This window comes from Talpa europaea, assembly GCF_964194135.1.
Source record: "Talpa europaea genome assembly, chromosome: 7".
In the NCBI taxonomy this organism is placed as follows: Eukaryota; Metazoa; Chordata; class Mammalia; order Eulipotyphla; family Talpidae; genus Talpa; species Talpa europaea.
In genome coordinates, this window is record NC_140074.1 from 100,836,578 (window position 1) to 100,854,224 (window position 17,647).

Here is a 17,647-nt window from a genome sequence, read left to right on the forward strand (position 1 = left end):
TATCAAAGAACAGAGAGGAGGGATCTAGGAAAAACTTCTAAGAGGAACGAACAGATCAACTTTAGAAACTGAAGTCAGGAAACAGTTTGAGAAAAGCTGGCACAGCTGAACCAGCGTAAGGCAGACAGCAAGTGCAGAGCTTCATGCTTGCCCCCAGAGGAGGTGGCTGGACAGCTGGAAGCGTGTTATGGGTGGCAGGGTGGGTCAAGACATCTCCCAAAACATGAGCACATCCCAAAATTCCATGAGGTCTGGCATCTTCAATGCCCACTCCTCAGTAGTTATCTCAGAGGCCCCAAACATTGAGACAACCTAACAGTTCCAGCCTTCTGCCAAATCAGAAGTGGCACAAGATAGAAGCAAAGACAATAAATATTTGGTGAAACAAGACCCAGAGTTCTAAAATAATGTTGGTTTTGGCACAGAACATGTTCTACACTGCTACCATACACCTGACCACAGCTGACCCTAGGCTGTGTGCATAGGTATGCATACACATGCACTTGTGGGGAGATGTGAGGGAGAGGCCGGCACCATGTCCAGTGAGTTCTTAGGAACTGGGATATCCAAGAAGGAAAGCAGAATAGAGGTGGAAATGGTGGTATTAGTCACACTAGTCACATATGGGTAGAAAATGTCAAACAAGAAAACAATGGTTTGGCAAAAAGTGAATTGCGACACAAACCAAAAGACACAAACCAAAAATGAGGTGGGGGTAGTAACTGGAGGTATTTCTGTAAGAACATTTTTGAAGCATAATCCATATACCACATAATTCACTCATTTACAGTATGTAATTCAATGATTTGCAGGCATCTATCCCCACAACTGTAGAACATTTCTGTCACCCCAAAAAGAAATCTTGTACTCCTTAGCTATCACTCCCCAAGCCTCTGTCCCCCATCATACTCCAACCCCTGGCAACCCCAGGCTCTATAGATTTGCCTCCTCTGGATATTTCATACAAATGGAATCAGTGTGTGGTCTTTTGTGACTGGCTTCTTTCACTTAGCCTAACATTTTCAAGGTTTCTCTATGTTGCAGTGTGTTAGTACTTCTTTCATTCTGTGGCCAAACATCTCACGGCATGAACATGACTCTATTTGTTTATCCATTCTCCACTGCTGGACACTGGGGTTGTTTTTACCTTTTTTTTTTTTTTTTAATAGAGGCATGCTTTATTTATTTGTTTGCTGGTTTGTTGTTTGTTTTTTTTTGTTTATACATGCACTGGGTACAGTCAGAAGCGCGGGAGGGTGAGAGAATTCACCAGAGCCAGAGCGGGGAGCAGAACAGGCAGAAGGACCGACGAAGTACACTGCTGAGGGGAGCAGCGGGCGGCAGGAGAGGTCTGCGCACCATGTGGGACCCTCCTCCGGTGGCCTGGGAGCAGCCGGGGATCGAACCGGCGCCGCAGAGGCCGCGGGCAGCTTCGCAACCCAGCGCTCAACCGCTGCGCCACCGGGGAGGCCCTGTTTTTACCTTTTGATGGCTGTGAACATCTGTGTATAAGTTTAATGACTATTTTTAAATAACCTTCTTAAGAGAAACCAAAAAGGTAGAAACCACCTATCAATGTTAAGTCTGGACAATTAGCTCCTGAAAGGTCAAAAAAAGGGAAAAGGGCTGAAGTGGGTGCTAGAAGAGGGTTCCTGAGAGGCTCCCTGAAAGCAGAGTGGGAGTTGGGTCACTCCAGTTATATAAACCAAGCTCAAGCTGAAAACCTCCCAAAGGAAACCTACATAGACCTTGCCACAAAGATTTCCCACCAAAGAGGACACAGACGGGCTGGGGAGGGAGGAGTGGTGAGCAGAGGAGAAAGGAGCAGGGAAAATATTTTCCTTAACAGATGCTATACATACAAAAAAAAATGTCCTAACAAAAACTGTGATATAACTAAAAGATCTGAGTTGATGGGGATAACGTGCTCATTTAATATTAAAGACATCAAAATTCCTGTCCAATAACCAAATCCAAGGGGCAGAACCTGGTAGAGAATCATTTTAATCTGAGAGATTAATTTTCCTGAGGGAGATTCTGGAGCTGATCCAAGTCCAAAAAACATCCCAATCGTGTCACCTGAGACCTCTGAGGACCTCCCAGATCCCCTTGGGCCCCCTTTCTGCCTATACACTGAGATGTATAGGCAGGCTACACTGAGATGGTCAGGCTCAAGCCTGACCATCACTCCTAGACAGAGGAGTCCCAATTGCTCTCTCCACCCTGCCTTCCAACCTCGTGTCAAGTCCCAACCCTGTATCTCCAAGGAGAGGGCTACTGTCAGGTCTCCAATTCAGTGTCCAAGCACCAAGCTCCAGGATAGGCTGTGGGATGGAGTCTTGGAAATTATCAAATACCACTCAATGAAAACACAGAGGTCTCAATTTCCAGCTGCAAAGCAAATGAGCACAGAGCCTCAAGGAGAATTGCCTGCCTCCAGACTGCTAGTTCTCGGCTGCCTCTCAATTCCCACACCTTCCCAGCCACTGGCCCTGTCTGCAGCTACTCTAGTCTCCACACTAAAACATTCCAGTCCTCTTTGACCTCCTGCCTTCAGAGAGTTGCAGAATATAGTGGTGAATGGTAAAAGCAAAGTGTCAGACTGTAGAGTCAAGGGCATGAAACCTACCCCACTGCTTTCATGTCAAGTCACTACTAAGTTCCATGCACTGCCTTACCCACACTTCATTTGTTCCTCAGAAAGCCCTTGGAGGCAGCAAGTCTGGTGAGCCAGCTCGGAAACATGCCAGTTACAGAAAGAAGGCAGGAACTCCTCACGGCAGCCCTATGACCTGCTGCCCACCCCATGTCTCATTCCCAGTGCTACCTCAACTGCTGCCCAGATACTGCACCTGCACCAGCTCCATGACATCTGTCCTCACTGTCTCTCTATCAAGGCTTTTGGGGTCTTCAAGCAAATGGCCCAACTTGGGCTGGACCGATAGTTATGAAAGTGTGGCAGTCCCCGAGATTCTGCTGGTGGTCTGTGAGCCAAAACTATTTTCATAAAAATACTGAGTCATCATTTGCCCTTTTCACTCTCATTCTGTCACTAATACCGTTTCCTAGAGGCTGCATGACATATCGCAAAAGACTGGATGCAGAAGAAAGTAGAATGTAGTAGCTGTCTTTCATGATGACAGATGTTAGAGATTGCAAAAAGGTAAATAATATAGCTCTCCTCAACAAAATTTTGGAAAGGTTATGTGACCATGTGACAGGTTTATTTTATTTTTAAATAAATTAATAAATATTTGATCTCTCAGTTTTAATTTCTAATGCATTAAATACCATAGACATAACCCAGGTATACCAAAGTTTGTTGAGGGCCTCAATAATCAAAAGCATACAGGGATCTCAGAACCACTGATCAAACTCTCCCAACATGTCCTCAACTCTGTGACTGGCTCCTCCTGCCCCCACACCATCCCTGCTTCTCTTGTGGCACCCTAGTCTGATTACACTTCTCTGGCACACCTCCACCCCAATGCACCGGATCCTTCAGGTCTGTCTCCTGGTTTCTACTCTGAGTCCTTTCTCCTCAACACCACTACCTTAAAAGGAAGCAACTTACATCAGACTTGCTCCCAGAACTGCCTTATAGTGTATCTAGAAATGGAACAGACTCCTGACACAGCTGGGCAGGGAAACCTTCCTCTCAGTGCAACCTCTGCATGGAGAGAAGCCCTGGACAGGGACTGGGTGCCACAAAGCTGTCACCTGCTGTGGGCCCCTGCCCTGGATCCCAGCCAGTAACAGAGGCAGAAACATCAAGCACCCTGTGCTGCCACAGGAATTCTTCCCGCGAGCCTCTGAAGGGCTGGGGAGATGGAAAAACTCTCACAGAAATGGGCTTTGGGCCTCCCTGGTGGCGCAGGCAGTTGAGTGCAGCGCTGTGAAGCTGTCTGCAGCCTCTGCAGTCCCAGTTCCATCCCCACGGGCCGCGGAGCAACCCACATGGCGTGGTAGACCTCTCTGGTCTCGCCCGCTGCTCCCCTCAGCAGTGTATTTCAGTCAGTCTGCCTGTTCTGTTCCCCACTCTGTCTCTGGTGAATCCTCTCACCCTCCCGCGCAACTGGCTTGTACCCCGGTTCTTGTATAAATAAAATAAATCTTAAAAAAAAAAAAAAGAAAGAAATGGGCTTTGCGCCATATTCTCTGGAATAGCTTTTAACTTTCACTATCTTTAAGAACAATGTCCAGTGCTCTAAGCTGCATTTGCACTCCTGGCCCTATAAACCTTCTGGGTTAACCCTGGGGAGCAGGTTGGGGGAGGAGTGGTCTGTCCTAAGTTGGATGGCAGATGTGTAACGTTCATTTTGTTATTTAGATTCAGACTACGTGAATACTGCATATATATGCTACTTATGTTGTTTGTATACATAAAATATCTCATTCTATTAAAACTATCAATGCAAGACAAAAGGTCAGATCAACAACACCCAGAACTCAGGGTTGGGGAGCAGTGAGGACGGGTCTCTCCTTGCCTTCATATAATGAGTTCCACCTTCTGTTTAGGGGCTCTGTGTTTTAATGCTAAAGAATGAAGTTTGAAAACTGGTACTAGATTAGCAAACAGAACAATTAAAGTCATTTCCATTCCTCCAACCCAGGATCCTCTTTTGGCCCCACCTCAGGTCCTCCCCAAACCCCTCACCACTATGGGGTGCAACTGCTATCTCCTCACGGGTCTTGCCTTCAATTCCTATATACACTCAGTCTTCCTCCCAACAATATGCATGCAGGACACCATCTTATCTACTCCTTGGCAGTTTGGGAGTTAAGACAAAAAAGGAAAAAAGGAAGATCAAAGTTCAATACGGCATGACCCCTCTGGCACCACGTCACAGTGGCACACAGTGTTTGCCACACTTAGTGGCCTGAGACTCCACTTCTCTCCATCCTGAGGAGAAGCTGGACTTGGGCAGTGTCATCCAAACCTCCTACCACTGCCAGCACCATGATCCACCATCCTCCCACCCAAAACCTGACATCTGGCCTGATATACCAACTCCAAACACAACTCATTAACAAAATTACCACAGGGCCCAGCAATTCCACTCCTGGGTCTCCGCACAGAAGAACTGAAAGTAGGTGTTTAACAAAAATACATACAGGCATGCTCATAGCAACAATATTCACAACAGCCAAAAGGTGGAAATAGCCCAAATATCCATCACAGAACAGGTAAATAAAAAGTGGCGTATCCATACAATGGACTATTAGTCATAAAAAGCAATGAGGTATTGATTCATGCTACCACATGGATGAACTTTGAAAACATTACTCTAAGTGCAAGGAATCAGAAAAAAGGTCACATATTCTATGACTCCATTTTGATGAAATTTCCAGAATAAATAAACCCATCAGGACGGAAAGCAGATTGGTGGTTGCTGAGGACTGGGGGTGGGGAGTTCAATAGTTACAGAATGTTCTTTTGGGGATATGAAATGCTTGAAAGTGCAGCATGGCAGTATTTGCACAATACTGTGAATATGCTAAATGCAACGGAATTGAATACTTTAAAATAGTTAATTTCAAGTTATGTGAATTTCAACCCCTCCCAAACAACAAAACCAAACACACACACACACACACAGAGAGAGAGAGAGAAAGAGAGAGAGAGAGATCACTGCATCCCAAGCACAGAAAGGGCAAGGGTTGGGAGCCGATGGCCTGTCCCTCCATTATACCTTCTCTCCTCCTCTCCAGCTGCTCACTCACCCCATGCACATGCCCCAAGTCCAGTCTATGCTCCATGATCTTCCTTGGACTGCAGCACTGAGGAAAGGGGAAGTGATATTTTTAAAAAGTCCCGTCCCTGTTTGGTATTGACAAGCCCATGTTCTTGAGATTTTGAGAATATGATACCACTCGTGGCAAAGGGAGGAATGTTAGGGAATGCAAGGAGACAAATTTCTGGGGCAACAGTTTTGTATTAAAGTCATACTCTGTCCTTTAAGAAAGTGTTTCCTCAACCCAAATGCCCAAAAATAGATGACTGGATCAAGAAGATGTGGTCCATATCCACCATGGAATATTACTCAGCATTCAAAAAAGACAAACACATGCAATTTGCAGCAACATGGATGACGCTGAAAGGGATCATGCTCAGCGAAATAAGTCAGAAAGAAAAAGAAAAATACCGGATGGTCTCACTCATAGCAGGAATCTAGAAAACTTAAATAAGGGACCAGGAAAAAGAATAACTATAAGAAATAAAATATCAAAATCAAGAAACTGGGGGGCGGGGAAAGGAGGGATTGGGGTCAAAATAAGGGGGTTGCAATTGTATGGGGAATATAAAAATAAAATTTAAATTAAAAAAAAAAGAAACAGTGTTTCCTATAAAGATACAGGTAGGAGGGGCCTCCCTGGTGGCGCAAGGGGTTAAGCACAGCACTGTGAAGCTATCCACAGCCTCTGCAGCACCAGTTCGATCCCCTGCCCTGCGGACCAGGGAAGCAACCCACATGACGTAGCAGACCTCTCCTGTCTCGCCCGCTGCTCCCCTCAGCAGTGTATTTCAGTCAATCTGCCCATTCTGTTCCCCACTCTGTCTCTGGTGAATCCTCTTACCACAACCAATACCCCCCACCCCATCTCTGGCCTGTACCTCAGTTCTTGTATGCATAAATAAATAAATCTTTAAAGAAAGAAACAGATAGGATGGGAAAATGTGATGGGAAATGAAAAAAGAGACAGGAAATCTAAATAAGGTCAGCTCAAGTCTCACACTCAAACCCCACCCTTCCCAACAAATACACACCTCTCTGGCAGAATAGCCCTGGCTCCTAGACACATGATGCCAAGGGTTACACGAGGCCAAGGATGACCCATGGCCAGAGAGCTACCATCTATTGTAGAAGGTCCACCTGATCCCCTCTGGATCAGCATGGGATAAAGTGCAAGGAAGACGCCTTCTGTCAGACTGTCTGGGTTTGCGTCCTGACTCTACCACTTAGTGAATTGCCCTTGGGCAAGTTACATAATCTCTCTCCATCTCAGTTTTCTTATCTCTCTACCTCATAAGGCTGCTGTGAATATAAATGAGTTAATAGTGGCCTGGCACACAGGAATTACTGCTATGAATGCCACCATCAGCACACTAAGTAATCCCGGAACATTATCAACTGCCCTGTGATGTAAATACAGGCAAACCTCCGTACTGGAGAAGGCTGCATAACTGAGCTAGCTGGCCCAGCACCCCAAGAAGAGGACCCCTAGGCTCCCGAGGTTTCCAGGCAGGGAGACATAAGGACTGAAGATCAGTGGGCCATGCGCTGGGAGGGCATCTGCCTTTAGGAAGAGCTTGTCCTCAGGTTCCTGCAAGGAGTGCCTTATACTTGTTTAGACCCTAGAGAAGGGGACCCCTGGGGTGGAGGTTCCTCTCCCTGAAGAATATGTGATGTGTAAAGGTAGTGGGCAGGGAGTCGGAAGGACCTACCTGCCAGCTAAGATGGTTGAGTCAACACTAGTGATCAAAGGGTCAGGACACACCCTGGCCAACCACCCAGTGATCTGGGACTAGACCTGGCTCAACTCTGACTGAATTCTGAGTTGCCCTCTACCCTCCTCCAGCCCTTCCACTTAGGTTTCAGGACACCAGAACTTTGATTCTCAGAAAATTGCTTCCAGGAACACCAGGAAGGTAAGTGCAGGGCCTCCCTGGTGGCGCAAGGGGTTAAGTCTCAGCACTAGGAAGCTAGCAGCAGCCAATAAAACAGGAGTTGGATCCCGGGGCAGAGAGTTGACCCACAGGGCACAGCAGACCTCTCCTGTCTCTCCCATTGCTCCCCTCAGCAGTGTATTTCACAGATCCACTCTTTCTCTGATGAATCCTCTCACTAACCCCATGCACCTCTGGCCTATACCCCAGTTCTTGTATGCATAAATAAATAAATCCTAAAAAAAAAAAAGAAAGAAAGATAAGAGCAGCCTCTCATATCTTGCTGACAGTACCTCAGATATCCACAGAGTGACTTCTGAAGTTGGGATCAGCTGCTGCCGCCTACAGGGTCTACACTACCAGTTCAGGGGGCCTGTGCACTACTCTGGGATGGCAGGGACCGGTTGGTGGTGGGGGGTAGGGGACAGCTGCTGGGCTGGCCACTGCCCTCTGGAGAAAAAACAGCCCATGCCTTCTAATGTTTAGTCTTAGGCTAATGACACCTGAGCGCTTCACTTTCTACCAGGTAAAAATCTTCAAGCCAGTTTAATCTTTATACTAAATATGTTCTGAAAATCAAACTCACACAAGCAAACTGACTGTGGTCCTTCTAATCCCTAGGGAAGAAGGTACTAGAAGCTCAGTAGGAGAGGAGGCAGCTGGGTTTTTGTTCTTGTGGGTATAGAGGGAGACAGAAGTCTGAAGGTGAACTGTCCCACAAAATCAGGGAGGCAGGTCCCCCTCTCTGAATGTGCTTGCAAAACAAACCCCACTTACTGAGCACTCACTATACAGCCAATAGTTGACAAACTGGCACTTGCTTTACATGGTGCAGTGGCTGAGGGCTTTGCATTGCCTACCACCTTCACAGGTTTGTTATTAGAGACCCTACTTTTCAGAGCAAGGACACACTTAATTTGTTCACTTGGTGTCGAAAACAGAACCAGGATGTGAACCCAAATCTGTGCTGAAAGCCTCTCAACCATTCCATTCCTTTACCTGAGTATGTTTAAACGAAAGTGGGACTGTGTCAGATTTCTAGGTCAGAGCAGGTCCCCAAGCGATAGCCAAATGAACACCCCACTCCACTGAGCCCCGCGGCTCCCAAAGTCCCCAGTCATTCACCAGCCTGAGTAGGGAAGCTCCAGGTGTGGCACCAGACACCCAGGAGATGTGGACTCTTTTCTCTAGTTCTATTGGGACTCCCAGCAGCTGCCCCCCTTCCCCCACCCTTTCAGCTGTGGGCCAGGAATACAGGAGGTAAGAGACTGTATCTGAAAGTGCACCATGGAGACTCACTGCTCTGTGTGTTAAAACCAGTGTTTAGGATCTACAGAGATCAAGGACACAACTATTTCCTGATTCTGAATTCCTCTTTCAGGAGGAAAAACAAGGCTTCCTGTTCAGGACTGTGCCAAAGGTGTGGTCACTGCCACAGGCCAACAGCCTGTCTGGGGGACATGGACACCCTAAGGCTGAGGAGATTTTAGGACCTATGAAATGCCCTGCGTAGCACTTTCCCCATACACACACCCTACACTCCAGCAACTAAGGAATCCAAGTCAGGGCAAGGCCCTGATTCTGATAGCAAAGGTTAATACTTGTTATCAGACAGGGAGGACAAACAGGACTTTGGAAAAACCCACACTGGCCTTCCTGTGACCTATGCAGGTCACTGTACCTCTGGGTCTCAGGTGCTCCATGTGCCAACTGGGGGCAATTCTTCATCTGCTGAATGGCAGAGGTGGGGGTGGTAATCACCCAGCCCCACACACCCCTCCTCAGAGGGCTAGGAATTAGAAAGCCATTAAACAGCTTTGATTAGCTCTGCAATACCCTAGCCTCCGACAGCCACAGTTCCAAATTTACAAGTCAAAGTGGTCTTCCTGGGAGGACAGGCTTCTGCTGCACAAAGGCTGGTGTGGGAGCCTCATGGAACCAAGGTCTGTATCACAGCACACTGCTAAGCAGCTCAATGGCTTCAAGTGGTTTCTCTGAAATGCCACATCCCCTCCTCTACCAGTGGCCATGCTGCCACCAGCCCTATTTGCCTCTCCAGCTGCTGAGAATGAAATGAGATTGTGGTACATGACTCCTGATTTAGTACAATGAAGGCTGAGGAGGATGCACAGGCCCATCACTCCCTCAGCAAGAGCTGCCCAAAGCCCAGGTAGGCCATTGTCTAGCACAGTGTGTAAAAGCCAAGCTGAGCACGGAGGGAGGAAGGAGTCGGAAGGGTTATAAGCTCCAGGCGAAAAACCCAACTGTGGTTTCATATGCCCTAGGATGACCCTGACTAAGAAAACCATCAAGTAGTTTGGAGGATTCTAGTTCCATCTCCAGGGACAAAATGCCAGTGAATCAACCCACTGGCTCTCTCTCCTCCAAAGGAAATGATAATACAAGGGGAGTGACAGAGTTGGGTATTTGGGGCTCCATCCCAAGGCAATTGTTAAACTGCCATGGACAATTTCACAGAATCCTCAACTGTTAAGACTGGAGGGACCACAAAATCTAGGGCAGAGTTTTCAAACCTGCCCCTCATCACCCCCAGATATAACCTGGAGGCCTCCAGATAAGAGGCAGAAGTGGCCAAGAGACTAAACTTCAGTCTCTGACACCAGCATCCAGGACCAGGTCGCCGTTTGGGTTTCATACATGACATTCCCCACGAGATTCCTTTGAGTAAAAGTTTCCACAATTTAATGAAAGTTTGAAAACCAATGACCTGGTCCAGCTGTGTCATTTCAGATGGGAAAATGAGTCTTGGAGAGTAAGTTTCAAAGGAAAAAAGAAAAATCTGTTTTCTTTAATTAAATACTTCCAAATTAGCATCCAGGGCTCTTTACACCTCTCACTGCACCTCCCTCCTTACACAGCACTAGGATGTCAGCAGTATGATGTCATTTCTCTCTTTTCCCTAACTGTAATTCTCTCTCCTCTCTTTCAAGACTAAATGGCAGCTTGGGAACAAATGAAAGATAAACATCCCAAGTCATTTTTCTTTATTTCATCTAATTAACATCAGGGTCCCAGTCATCAGGAGATCGACCAAACAAAGGCTATTCCCCACTGGACAGGAAAGGCACAACGCATGCTTCCTGGAATATTAATCACCACATGGGGGTTCAGGAACCTCCACAGGCCTGGCCAGCACCCTCCATCCATTCCATTAGCACACCCCTCCCAGAAAATGGAATGAGGGCACTGGCTTATAGGTAGGAAACTGAGGTATGCAGAATGTTAGTGACCTTCCTGGGTCACCCTGCACATTTGTGCCAAGAGTAAAACAGGCGTTTAACTGTACTCCTTCTGTGAGGCAAGGGAAAAAACTTGGAGACAAAGGTCAAATAATAGGCCAGAATGCAAGGAAATAGCAGCCAGGATACAGCTGCAAAACACTCCGTGAATATAAAGGGTGATGCCCACGTGCAGTCACCAGCAGTTCACCTGGAGGGAGACAAATCAAGCTGCCCCTGGCTCCCTCTCTCTCTCCAAGAACAGGTCTGCTGGGCCCTGGCTGGCACCTTCCTCCCTTCTGTCCCTGATCAGGGAGCAGGGATCAGAGACCCAGAGCACTCAAATACACTAAAAGGAGTCACCAAAGAAAGAAGTCCCCAAAGTTAGCAAAAAGATAACCAAGACAAGAAGGGGTAGCGGGGGACAGAAACAGGAACAACAGGAATGAGAGGACTCCAGGAACAGGAATCTTTGGGGTGCATGCTATCTGCAGGATACCCCCAGGGAAAAGGAAACCCACAGACATAGCCTTCCCACCAGCTATTTCCCCTGAGGATCTCAAGAGCCCAGAAGTGAGAAAACATTTCAAGAACTGTCGCTATGGGGCCACAGGAACACATGTGGCTATGGAGCACTCAACAGTGGCTAGTCTAAAGTGAAAGGTACTACAAAGGTTCAATCTTACACAGTAACTTCTTTGTTGAAATAATAATACTTTAGATATGTTAAGTAAAATATAGTTGAAATTAATTTCACCTTTATTTTTTTAAGGTGGCAAATAGAAAAATTTATTACATATGTGGCTCCCATTATGGTTCTACTGGACAGGACTAGATGAATCCAGGGGCTGGCAAGCTATGCCTGGTAGTCCAAATCTAGCGGCTGGCTGTTTAAGGTCAACAACTAGATTGGGTTTGGCATTTCTAAATGGTTACATGAATACCTATAAATTCCTCAATTTTGCCCACTGGCTTACAGAGCCTAATAGATTTACCATATGGCTCTTTAAGACAAAAACTGCCAATCTAGACTCTAGAAAAAAATCATATATTCATGTCAAATGACACAAGGAGCAGAGGCAGGTTTGGGATTTGTATCTGTATGATTCTCGAACTCAATTTTTTTCTATTGAGGTAAAGTTCACATTACATAAAGTTAACCCTTTTAAAATGAACAACCCAGGGGCATTTAGTACATTCACAATGTTATACAACCAGTATCTCATCTAGTTCTAAAACATTTCATCACTCCCAAAATAGAGCCGTGATCCCATTAGCAGGCACTCCTGTTCCCCCCAGGAACAGCCCTTGGCATTCACTAATCTGTTTTCTGTTTCTACATATTTACCTATTCTGGATATTTAAAATAAATGTAATCATATAATAAGTGATCTTTTATGTCTGAATCCTTCATTTAGCATCATGTTTTTGAGCTTTAATCATGTTGTAGCATGTCTTAGTACTTCATTCTTATTTATATCTGAGTAATATTCCATTGTGTGAATATATCACAACTTGTTTATCTACTCATTCATTGATGGAAATCTGGGTTGCCCTTACCTTTTGGCCATTATGAATAATGCTGCCATGAACATTTTTTTTTTTTTTTTATAGAGGCATGCTTTATTTATTTGTTTGCTGGCTTGTTTGTTTTGTTTATACATGCACTGGGTACAGTCAGAAGCGCGGGAGGGTGAGAGAATTCACCAGAGCCAGAGCGGGGAGCAGAGCAGGCAGAAGGACCGAAGTACACTGCTGAGGGGAGCAGCGGGCGGCAGGAGAGTTCTGCACGCCATGTGGGACCCTCCTCTGGTGGCCGGGAAGCAGCCAGGGATCGAACCTGCGCCGCAGAGGCAGCGGGCAGCTTCGCAACCCAGCGCTCAACCGCTGCGCCACCGGGGAGGCCCCTGCCATGAACATTTTTATAAAAGTATTTTTCTGAATACCTGTTTTCAATACTTTAAGGTATTTACTAGGAGCAGAATTACTGGTTCATATGATAATTCTTTTCAGGAACTAGCGAACTGTTTTCCACAGCAGTTGCACATTTTATATTCTAATGAACAATGTACTAGGGTTTCAATTTATCCACAGCCTCATCAACACTATTACTTTCCATTTTTTTTATTGTAACCATCCCAGTGAGTGTAAAGTAGTGTCTCACTGTGGTTTCATTTTGCTTTTCCCTAAGACTAAAGTTGCTGACCATCATTTTCATGAGTTTGTTGGCCATTTTTAAGTCTAGTATTTTTGACACACCTGTGCCAAACAACCTTCTAATTTGCACACAGGTTATATAAATCTTCTAAAAAGGGTGGGCATGAAATCTCCCATTGCTTCTGAGGTAAATGTTAAGTCATACCCTGGAACTTAAAGGAATGCCACAGGAACAAAGGTAAAGTCGATGAAATAATGCACACAGACCAAGTCTTGGACTCCTCACCTCTATGCCTGGTATTCCTATCCTTTAGTCCCAGCAGCCCTTGCAATAGAGTACTGATGGACATGGTGAGGGGAAGAAGTAGACAGGGAGACTGCAAGGGGACACAGAGGAGACACAGAAGGACGAAAAGTGCCCTGGTAAACATCTAGAGCAACCTCCTCAGTCTTCAGGTGGGAAATAAGAGGCCTGAGGAGGGAAAATAACCCATCCAAAGCCTCACAGTATAATAGTAGTAGACCTGGATGAGAACTTAAGTTCAGATGCAGTGACTCCTTCCACAAAAGGTAATGCCAAAAGTCACAAAGGTTGGCAGGAGAATGAGACATCACCTCAGGTGAATACCTACCAGCAACCCCAGAAAACCACATGGAGGCTGTGAGGAGGACCTAGAAGCCAAGGAACCTTAATTCCAGACCTACTTCTCCCACTAACCACCAACCCTCAACTCTCCCCCGCCTTCTCATCTCACTCTACACTCCTCCTGAGTGAGGATACTTACTTTACTCCCATGACTTCAGAATTCCTACCCACCCCAAAGTGGACCACAACCTCCACAAGGGCAAAATTACCATATTATTTTTCACTCCTCCCCATCCCCATATCTACTCCAAATCGATTCATCTCAATCTCTGTTAAAGGTACTTCTAACCACCCTGGTTCAATCCCAGAGCACCCTGTCCTCATAACTGACATTCCTTTTCTCCTCATAGCACTGACCTGGAGAAGACCGTTATTGTCATTTATCTGGACTATTTCAAGGGCCTATACTAGATCTTCTGTCTTTGGCCAGAATTATTTTCCTAAAATACAAATCTGGTAAATTAAAAAGATAAGCATAAAAATAATGATAAAAGAACTAAGAAAATATTTGAGACTATTTTATAATCTTAGAAGATTTGTCTAAGCATGAGATTAAACTACAACTATAAAGGAAAACATGCAAATTAAGCTACATTTATATTAAAAGCTATCATATGCAAAAGAAAAATGACCATATGTAAGATGAAAGGACAAGTGAAAATAAAATATAGTACTATATGTATAATACTGTAATATATAAAGGTGTCAACTCTGCACTGAAGCCCACAAGGCTAAAATATTTATTATCTGACCTTTTACAGAAAGTTTGTGGACCCTTGACCTAGAGTATACATAGAGAGTTCCCACAGATCAATAGGGGGAGGAGGGAAAGTAATCAAATAGAAAAAAAGTAAACACCACAAATAGGCAATCCACAATAGAAACAAAACATACCCACCACATATTATAAAAAGAGAATTAATCTCTGGTAATTAGGAAAATTATTAAAGGATTAAGTCATTTAATAATATTCAATCCTGGTAATAGCATGACACAGCCTTTTTTGGAAGGCAATTTGGTGATATCCGTAAAAAAACTGAATACGTTTTATGTCAACCCAGTCATTCTATTTTTAGGTGTCTGCCCCAGAGAAATACTTGAATTCGTGCAAGCACACACACACAAATCCAAAAGCACGGAGAAAGATGCCTGCCGAAACATTCACTGTTTGTTACAGCATAACCCAGAAGCAACCTTGTTGTCCACCAATAAGGGAATGATGAAACTATGATACATCCCTAGTGGTACAATATGAGGAACAATTTGGGTATATTTCTATGTAATGCCATGAGAAGAGCCACAAGACATGTTATCAAGCAGGAAAAAAAATGTTGCAGAGCAAATACGTCCATACAGTTTAAGTTTAAAAAGGTTTCAATTGTGTATTTGAATACATGCCTGAGGAGAATGCACAGAAGGACTGAAGAATAAACATCACCTTGTGAACAGGGGCTGGGACTGGAGGGAAGCATGACAAGTAATAAAGGACTGTCATGTATTACTTATCCTGGATCACTCTAAATTCCAACAGTGAGGGAGAGTCTGCAATCTCAAGCCCTGGTGGGCAACACCAAGCCTGCCCTCCAGGTCACCTTCTACAACACAACCATCCTAGGCCTTGTATGTTCATGGGGTAGCCACTGTAGACCCTTAATACGAACAGGAGAAAGAAGAGTGACTTAAGAACCCTGGCTGTGAACCCTCAAATGGGCAAGTCGCTTCTTTCTCTGGGATTCAGTCTTCTCATTGGTAAAATCAGCTGCAGTCCCTCACAGGTTTCTGTATCTCTCCAGGGGGAAAAAAAAAAAAAAAAAACCAACAACCACCAAAACCCATAGCTAAAGGAATATGCTCAAATCAGAGAAGGTTTAGAGGCATATTTATCCCTGGGACAATGACATCCCAAGAGCAAAAGTCAGTCAACGCCGCTCACTGCTTGCCTGGTCTCGGCATCCTCGCCTATTAAAGAGGGGGTGGCCTGCGGGATAGCTGATCTATCTTCCAGCCTTGATAGTCTAAAATAAGCTCAGGGTGGGGAGGGGCAGCAGGAAGCAAAGACTTGAGGGAGACTGATGGGAACCGATTGGCTGAGGTTTTCTAATGGAGCCATGAGGATGAGTGTAAGAGGTTGGGGGAGGGCAGGATGCACAGAGCAGCAGCTAAGGCTATTGGCAACAGTGGAGTCTCCCTCTTCTTTTCAGAGCAGTTTCTTCCTGGAAGATCCCAGGAGGTAAAAGGCTGGCCTGAACTCTCCCAGCACAAATAACCCCACTCATTATTTCAGAAACTACCATTTCAGTTGTGCCCTGGAGGACTCAGGCCTGTTTCAAAACCCACAATTCAACTGTGGATACAGTGAAAGAGTAAAGTGCTTTAAATTTGTGAGCCCCCTCTTTAATTCAATTAATAAGCAACAGATTTTTTTTTTAACAGATTCAACTCAACTATGCAGAATCCACTCTAGTTTATCTGCACTTAAAAATCAGAAGACAGGCCCTATGAGGTGTAAATACCTAATTTACCAACTTTAGCAGTTGCCTGGAATTACCAGTACACCCCTCAGAATAACCTCTGACAATTCAGGAATTCCTAAATCAAAATTAACTAAACTTTGTTTGTGTTTTAAATTGTAAGAGAAAAAAGTTTTAATAAGATAATGACTTTCTTTCACAACAGCCTGGTGAGGAAAGACAGACAGGGACCTCTACTCCCATTTTATAAAAAAAGAAGAGGCAAAGGGACTTGTTCATGGTCACCGAGTTAAAAATGAGTCAAGCCTAGGAGCAAAGTTTCTTGATTCTGATGACAGAACCCTCATTACCACATAAACTGCTTCCTAGAAAAAGACATCAAGCCAAGAAAGAATTTCCCTTAAGTGTCTGTCCACCCCACACACCAGATCACCTTCTAACTAAGAAACTTAGTTAAACGCTTTCCAAGCTGACCTGGTCCTTTGGTCCTAACATCGTATGACTTCAAGGGCTGGCGTGTTTGGTTAACCTTTTGGTTTTAGATGAGTCTTTTTTCCTGACTGTTGGGAATCTAGCCTCCAAGGAAGGCACCAAGTCCCAGGCCATAACCCCTACCCTGCTATCCTACTCTGGCCTGCCGTGTAAACAAGTCAAACCCTGGGAGCACTTAAGCGGCATTCAAAACAGCCAGGCTAGGCCGGTCCACTTCAAAGCAATGTTTTCCATCTAAGGGGTTCTTCTGCAAAAGGAGTGGCTACAACTAGGTCACACTGGACTGGAATGTGAAAAGAGCTCCACTGGTCTCATTCAGAGAGATGAGAGAAAGCTCTGAAGAGGAAGGAGACTGGGGCAGCGGGTGAGGAGGGGCCACAGACACACGGGAAGGAGACAAGGCTTGGTCAGGAAATCCAATGAATCTGCATGTTCCAAAGTCCTCCCAACGTTCCAGAGAATCCTGAAACAGTAGGAGCTCGGAGAGCAAATCAGTGCAGGGGTCCCCAAAGGCCAGTTGAGACTACAAACTTCTTGGGGAGCTGTTACCAATACAAATTTCCCCTTCTCTTAAATCACTCCTGGGTCGGCCCCCCCAGGATTCTATGTTGAAAGACTGACTCCGATGCAGGTTTGGGACCTACTAAACTAGTCCAAAGCCCTCATTTGACAGATAAGGCTGGGAGAAACAAACCCATCTCCCCAAAGACCCACAGATCTCTTCATTCCTTGCCATGTAACCCGAGAGCTGGCAGGGCAGGGTGGGGAGAGGAACCCCCAGCTCTCCCATCAACAGGAGGTCCTCTGGTTTTTAAGTTCAAGAGCAAAACCATCCTCCCCAGACTTCAAGGCCCTCACCTCTCTTCTGTTACTGAGAGCAGCAATGATTTCGAAAAAGAGCAGACTGGGTCTGACAAGAGGGAAGTCCACAGTCGGCTCAGACAGTCTTACTCCCTTGGCCATTGTTGAGGGA

At 45.4% G+C, this 17,647-nt stretch overlaps 1 protein-coding gene across 3 annotated transcripts in view; it reads right to left on the reverse strand.

The window, feature by feature from the left end:
• The window catches only part of MPRIP (myosin phosphatase Rho interacting protein), a gene marked incomplete at both ends in the record, with an annotated part of 128,302 nt that overhangs the window by 109,970 nt on the left and 685 nt on the right, over positions 1-17,647 (reverse strand). The gene's annotated exons all lie outside the window — the stretch shown is intronic.